Below are 6,216 nucleotides of genomic sequence, written 5' to 3' on the forward strand. Positions count from 1 at the left end.
GCTGCAGAGACAAGCAGAGGAAGATTTTTTTAGTGCTGCTTTCTTTCTTCAGCCTTTCTTTAGCAGCTCGCTCGGACTAGCACACAAGGCTGCTCGAGCAGATTGCTGCTGTCTAGCCGTCTGCTGATCAGACATGCGAGACTGTACCATGTGCAGGAGGAGAGAGAGACAGGAGGAGAGACAGAGAGATGTGAGGGAAAGCAGGTGTGATGTGAGGGGGGTTAGAGACAGACAGATTTAACAGGAAAGTAGTGAAACTGATGCAACAGACATTGGAAACTATTGCAGAAAGACACAAAGCCGTAACATAAAACACACACACAACAAGAGCTACGCTGTAAAACGTCTTCACAAAAAGCAGAACTGAGGAGAAATGACACGCACAGGAAAGAAAGGAGGAAAAAAAGGCAGATCAATGGGCCTGTAGTGCTGCAAATGCCTGCTGACGATACAGAGAAAGAACAAACGACAAAGAACGGACAAGAGCAGAATGGCTGCAGTCTTTTTAAAGTCCTCAAGTGTCTAATGTTTGTCTAACAAAAGAAATATAATTCAAAAATCCACACCACAAGAATGCACAATCTCAGCATTCCCTAAAGCTGAATATGAATCCCAGCTGCACATCAGATCCTAGAATTACAACGAAAGCGATGCTCTAAATTTAGCAGATATTAAAGCAGAAAGAAATGAAAAGCCGTCTCGCATACAGAGCATCCAAATAGCCACGGGAGAGAATTTTTTGGAACAAAACGTGTAACGCCTGTTGCTGTAGTGCCTCAGCCTGCTGCTACTCACCCCTTTTTCTCCATGTGACACTAATGCCTGCCTGTCTGTCTGTCTGTCTGTCTGCACGGTCTCCTGGCACAATCTGTCTCATGTTTTCTTTCTGCTCCTTCTTGGTGCTTTGGTCTCGCTACATCACACCTCGCAGTTTGAGCTTGCGCCGCTGCGATTGCTTTCCCTCCTCTGCCCTGCACTCTTCATGGTTTGCAGCTTCAAGTCACGAGGGCAGACAAACTGTGGAGCCACCGCTCGCCCCCTCTGCCTGTCACACACAGCCATCGAAACAGGGGAGGAAAAAAAAACAGAGAAATAAATATCCATTCATTTCCTCCCACAGCTGAAATCACTTAAGACTATGAAGGCCTGCAATATGGAGGGGAAAGGAGGGATGCAGAAAGGAGGAATGAGAGAGAAAGTGGTGGAGAGGAGAGCGTGGAGTCGCAGAGGAGAGAAAGAAAGAACACGAGGAAAAAAAAGACAGTCATATTTTTATCTTACAGTGGCCGTGCTCCTTTTCATTAAAAAAAAAAAAATCCTCCTCCAGTCAGCAAGTCCAGTGTTCTGTTCCTGTGTCTCTCGCCCTCTGTGTGTGCGAAAGCGACTCGGTGTTACAGCGTGCGATTCATGGAGAAAAAGGAGGGTGGGAACAAGAGAAAAGGAGGGAGCGAGGGAGTACAAATGCACTAGTTCAGGAAGAGGTAAAGGAAATGTAACGGGAATCCTGGTGGTTACTAGTCCTATGTTTGATCAGGATTATTCACTGTAAAGTAGAAGAATAGGCTGGTGGGGGAAAAGGGGGAAAGAAAAAAAAAGATGAGATTGTACGAAAGCGAGACCACAGGGAAAGGAGAGGGAATTACCGGAACAGGGTTCTTTTGACGAACAGCACACAATAGAGCGAGATCAATGACAGCCAAAAAAAAAAAAAAAAAACCCAAATCTTGGACATAAACTCATACAGCAGCAGATGCACATAACGAGCTGCCAGGGTCTCAAAAAATATTAAAACTCCATCTCTATAAAGTNAGACCACAGGGAAAGGAGAGGGAATTACCGGAACAGGGTTCTTTTGACGAACAGCACACAATAGAGCGAGATCAATGACAGCCAAAAAAAAAAAATAAAAACCTTGTGTGGTCCAGTACTGTTACACACTCTCCCTCCACTTTATCATTTTAAACTCAAAGTTTTTCAGCTTTCACGTATTTTATTTCCAAATTGAATTTATTTTAAAACCTTCTCCAATTTTTTTTTAAAATTTCTTTTCAATCTCTAAAACCAAACCTGATAGACAGATCAAGTTCTATAAAAAATATGCTTTTTAAGCACAAAAACCCTGGGATGTTGAGCTCCACTGTGCCTCCTGCTGTACACTGTAACACACACTGCACACTGCACACAACGAAGCACCTCACCCAAAAAGAGATGCAAAAAAAAAGAGAAAAACTGCTTCCATAAAGACAAAAATACACAATGTAGAGTAATTATGCAGTGACAAAGCACAGTCCGTAGATTAATGTTGTGTCTACTGTAACTGAAGGCTCTTAGAAAGCTGCCCCGTACCAAGGGGCCCCCTTCTTCACTCGGGCTCAAAGAGCTCCTTACCCCACCGCTGTCGAACCCGGTGGCCTTGAGACAGAGAGCAAAGAGTTTAAGTGGAAACAGTCTCTCATCACCATGACACTCTTTGCGCTACACATCTGCGCACAGCAGCATACCACACTGCTAGGAAACCATCTCTCTGTAACAGGACTGCATCCAGAACCTCCTCCTACCCACCGGACCTGTTCAGACTGAAAACACACGCATAGGAAGACAAAAAAATAAAGCTGCTAAAATAAACTGTATTTATTTACAATTATTTTAGTGTTTGAAAAATCTTTATTACAACACCGCTATAAAAACTCCCCCCTTTTTAGTTTTTTATTATTTATTTTTTTAGAATTGGACTTTGCAGTTTATTGACAGAACAGATAATAAGCTCACATCTATGAAGAGCAGATAGCAAAAAGAAATTCACACCCAAATTAAGCAATAAATGTGTTTTTTAAACTGCTGTCGGGAACCTGGACAATTTCAGGGGTTTGTGTTTTTTTTTGTTTTTTTTTTGGTTTGAGCAGTGAAAGTTGGTACAGCCTGTTTTTGATCTCAGCAGTCTCTTTACAGCATAGCTGCGCAGAGGAAATATACCGTTTTGGTTAAGTGAAACTGAACTTTATACATAATTGGCTGCCAGGACCGTGCTCTTCTCCCTGCGGCTGTGTGGTGTTTCCCTTCAGTGGCATATCGTCAGAGCAAACATCTCAAACATCATCTGAAGCATTGTGTTATCGTTGTGAGTCTGATCAGATGAGGGGTCACGCTTGTTGTAAAAATGTGAGGCATTTGTCGGAACGGAAAACCTGAAAAAAAATTGTTTATAACAAAATAAAATTTTATGAGGAGCGTCTAAACCTGCGCCGTGTTGTTAGATTATATTTGCAGAAGTTGGTTTACAGAGTGTGTTGTGTGTCCTCAGGGAAAGCTAGGAGGCTGTACAGTTATCTCCTGTGGTGTCACTCTGAACTATACAACCTACTACCTCAACCTGTGGAACACCAGAGGAGATGGCAGCACGTCAGATCCACCACTGCAAAAGACAGTTTTAAGGGTAACATCATCAAGAAATAACAGAGATTTTTAAAGTAAACAATTACATTTTTACATGGAGTGAAGTTATTTTCTTTTTTTTTTTCTTTTTTTTTTTTGTGAAGCAGCCGTTTGCTTAATTGCATCAATGTCAAAAGCATGACGAAGTCCAGATCTCCTGCTTTGGGTGGGGTCACCAAACAAAGACGTCACACGTGGGATAATTTTGGCTGAGAGAATCCTGCATCCCAGCCGTCAGGGTCTGGTTATTCCAGAGAGCGTATCCAGGCAGGAACCAGCTTCAGAAACTGCTGGTTCTGCTTTTCTTACAGGCAACAGGCAGGTGGCTGCGTTTGCCAGGAAGACACATACCTATAGATACGAGCTTGTGCACCCAGTCACCACAAGTTCGGATCTACGGGTTTGTGGCAGCTGGCAGTAACCCTCAACAGTGCACGTAAGAAAAGCCAAACCCAGGGAGGAAAAAAAAAGTTCAAGAGAGCAAGTCACTCTACGCTCTGGAGCTTTGGGTACCACCCATTCAACATGAACGCCTTCCAACACGTGATCAAGGAAACACAGCAGACATAAACGTCAGCACATATCACCAATGCAGCTCATACAAGAAGCAAGAAGTTCAGCCCATTTGAACTTTAACAATATTCCAGGGTCAAATTTTTGCAAGAGAGTAGCAAGAAAATAAAAAATAAATCTATATTTTATAGACATTCAGCAAAAGGAAGCCTATAGGTCAGATCTATATTTATTTTTTTAAAGTTACACAGAAAATGTTTAATGTCAAGGCAAAATATTGCACTAATAAAAGTTTAGAGCGAATCAAATGAAAAAAATAACAGGTGTGTACAATATGAAAGTGCGATTGTTTACCAAAAAATTTATTTATTATTCTAAAAAGCTTGTCCTAAGATTATTAAAAGATCGTTTTTAGGTTAAGAATGAGGAATAAGTGCATTCGCCAACAGAGATGCCAAAACTGCATCGATAATTTATTTAATGTATTTCGTAAACTTTAAACTAAGACAACAAAGTGCCGGAAAGTAAACACCTTTCACCTCATAATCTGATTATTTTTTAAGACATTATCAGCCAAATAAACAGAAAACAAAATCAGTGATCAATATCACGATATGCGCACTAAAATCCTCAGATACAAAATGTAGGAAAGAAAAAAAAAGAGAAAGAATATGATTAGTATTCTTAATCGTCAACATACCAAGAGGCACAGGCTGGACCTGATGGGTCAAATGTCCTCTAAAATCAGACGAAATCAGGTTTAGGAGGAGAACTGCGGGCCGGTGCTTCAGCGAAAATTTTTTAAAAACCTACAAAAAACAGATAAAAATCATCAGCACAAATGGACTGAGAGCAGAAAAGCATGTTTAGCATTGAAAAAGATGAGACACCCGTTTACTCGTGTTCCCCCCACCGAAAAAAAAAATCCCCACACTAACAAACACGTGGTCATCCAAGCACACCCTTACAGTAAAACACACAAACGACTACAAAGTACAGACAACACAGCAACAATTCAGTGGTAGGAACAGTGAAAAATATCGCCAAATAACACCCAAAAGTAAACAGATAACATCCCCCCGTTCACTCCCTGTTACGCCCTCAGAACCCGTTGTCCATTCCCAGTTTTCCAAGGTACAAAACCTCAAATCAGCTTGGAAAAAAAAGGTACGGCAAGAGAGAAATGGCAAAAGGTTGAATGCGGTAAGATGTGGATGAGGAGGAGTCGGAGCGCAGGGCTGGGAAAGAGAAATCTGGAATTTGTGACCAAGCAAAGGGAAGGGTGGTGTTTTCTTTTTTTTTTTTTTTTTTTCTTTCTGCTTAGCTTTTTGGATCCCAGCAGGATCCTTGGCTGCAGCTCTGTCTCTTCTTACTGCTGCCAAAATTTGGACATATCCCTTTGTCCTAAACTCTTACATAAAAGCAAATTCAGGGTTGGAGGCAAGGGGGGTGGGGGGAGATATAACCTAATAGAGACAAGAGTGAAAAGATCTGCCTACAAAACTACAGCGAAAGTAACAAAAACAACAAAAAAATAAAAAGTAAAAAGGTGAGGGAAAAAAAACTTTGGAGCTAAAATGCGAGGGAAACAAAGTTCAGTAAAAGTCAAAATGGAAGCAGTTTCGTTTTCCTTTTAGAAATTTATCTTTGCGTACAGATTACTTCCAAAAGTGCACGCTGCAAAGTGTTTCTCCTCCGCTGCTGTACAACACAGCTGCCGAAACCTCTCCAAAGCAATGCCACGTAATGAGAGAGGGAGAGAGAAAGCAGCCACTTTTTCCCCCCCTTCTTTCCAAAATGGCTGAGGGCTGGGAGAAAGCAGCTCGGAGCAGAGAAGGAGAGGTGCTCCCCGTCCTGCTCAGGGGAGGGCTGGGCCATTCAGCGAGCATCTCTGCCCTCGTTTCCCTCTCCTTATTTACGCCTCGTTCTTACCCATTAGCCATCTCTCATAGTGGACGAATGGCTTACAGCTGTGTTTTCAACTGTCTACAACTGTGTAAGAGTCCGTACGGCTGGTACTGCTTATTGTGGATTTCCCACATGTAAAACAACTTGTGTTCATTTTAATGCCTTGTGACTATTTGTTTATATCGTGTATATAAACTGAAATCTATAATATTTGCAGCATAATGTAATATATGAGTAATATTTTAATTAGGGAGAATGTTGACTTTCTGCATAGCAACACCACAATTTTTAATGTGGATTTTTGGTTTTGTGTGTGTGTGTGTGTGTGTGTGTGTGTGTGTGTGTGTGTGTGTGTGTGTGTGT

At 41.6% G+C, this 6,216-nt stretch overlaps 1 long non-coding RNA gene across 4 annotated transcripts in view; it reads right to left on the bottom strand.

The window, feature by feature from the left end:
- Positions 1-1,925: 1,925 nt before the first annotated feature.
- The window catches only part of LOC106516352 (uncharacterized), a 39,862-nt gene continuing 35,571 nt past the window's right edge, over positions 1,926-6,216 (bottom strand). For 2 of the 4 annotated variants that reach the window (XR_001310090.1, XR_001310092.1), the window contains one exon: positions 4,183-4,754. This is a non-coding gene — a long non-coding RNA (uncharacterized LOC106516352). Of the gene's footprint in view, positions 2,577-3,368; positions 3,413-4,182; positions 4,755-6,216 lie in introns of those variants that run through there. The other 2 variants (XR_001310093.1, XR_001310091.1) reach the window with 2 other exon arrangements.

Source organism: Austrofundulus limnaeus, unplaced genomic scaffold (genome assembly GCF_001266775.1).
Source record: "Austrofundulus limnaeus strain Quisiro unplaced genomic scaffold, Austrofundulus_limnaeus-1.0 Scaffold37, whole genome shotgun sequence".
Lineage (NCBI taxonomy): Eukaryota > Metazoa > Chordata > Actinopteri > Cyprinodontiformes > Rivulidae > Austrofundulus > Austrofundulus limnaeus.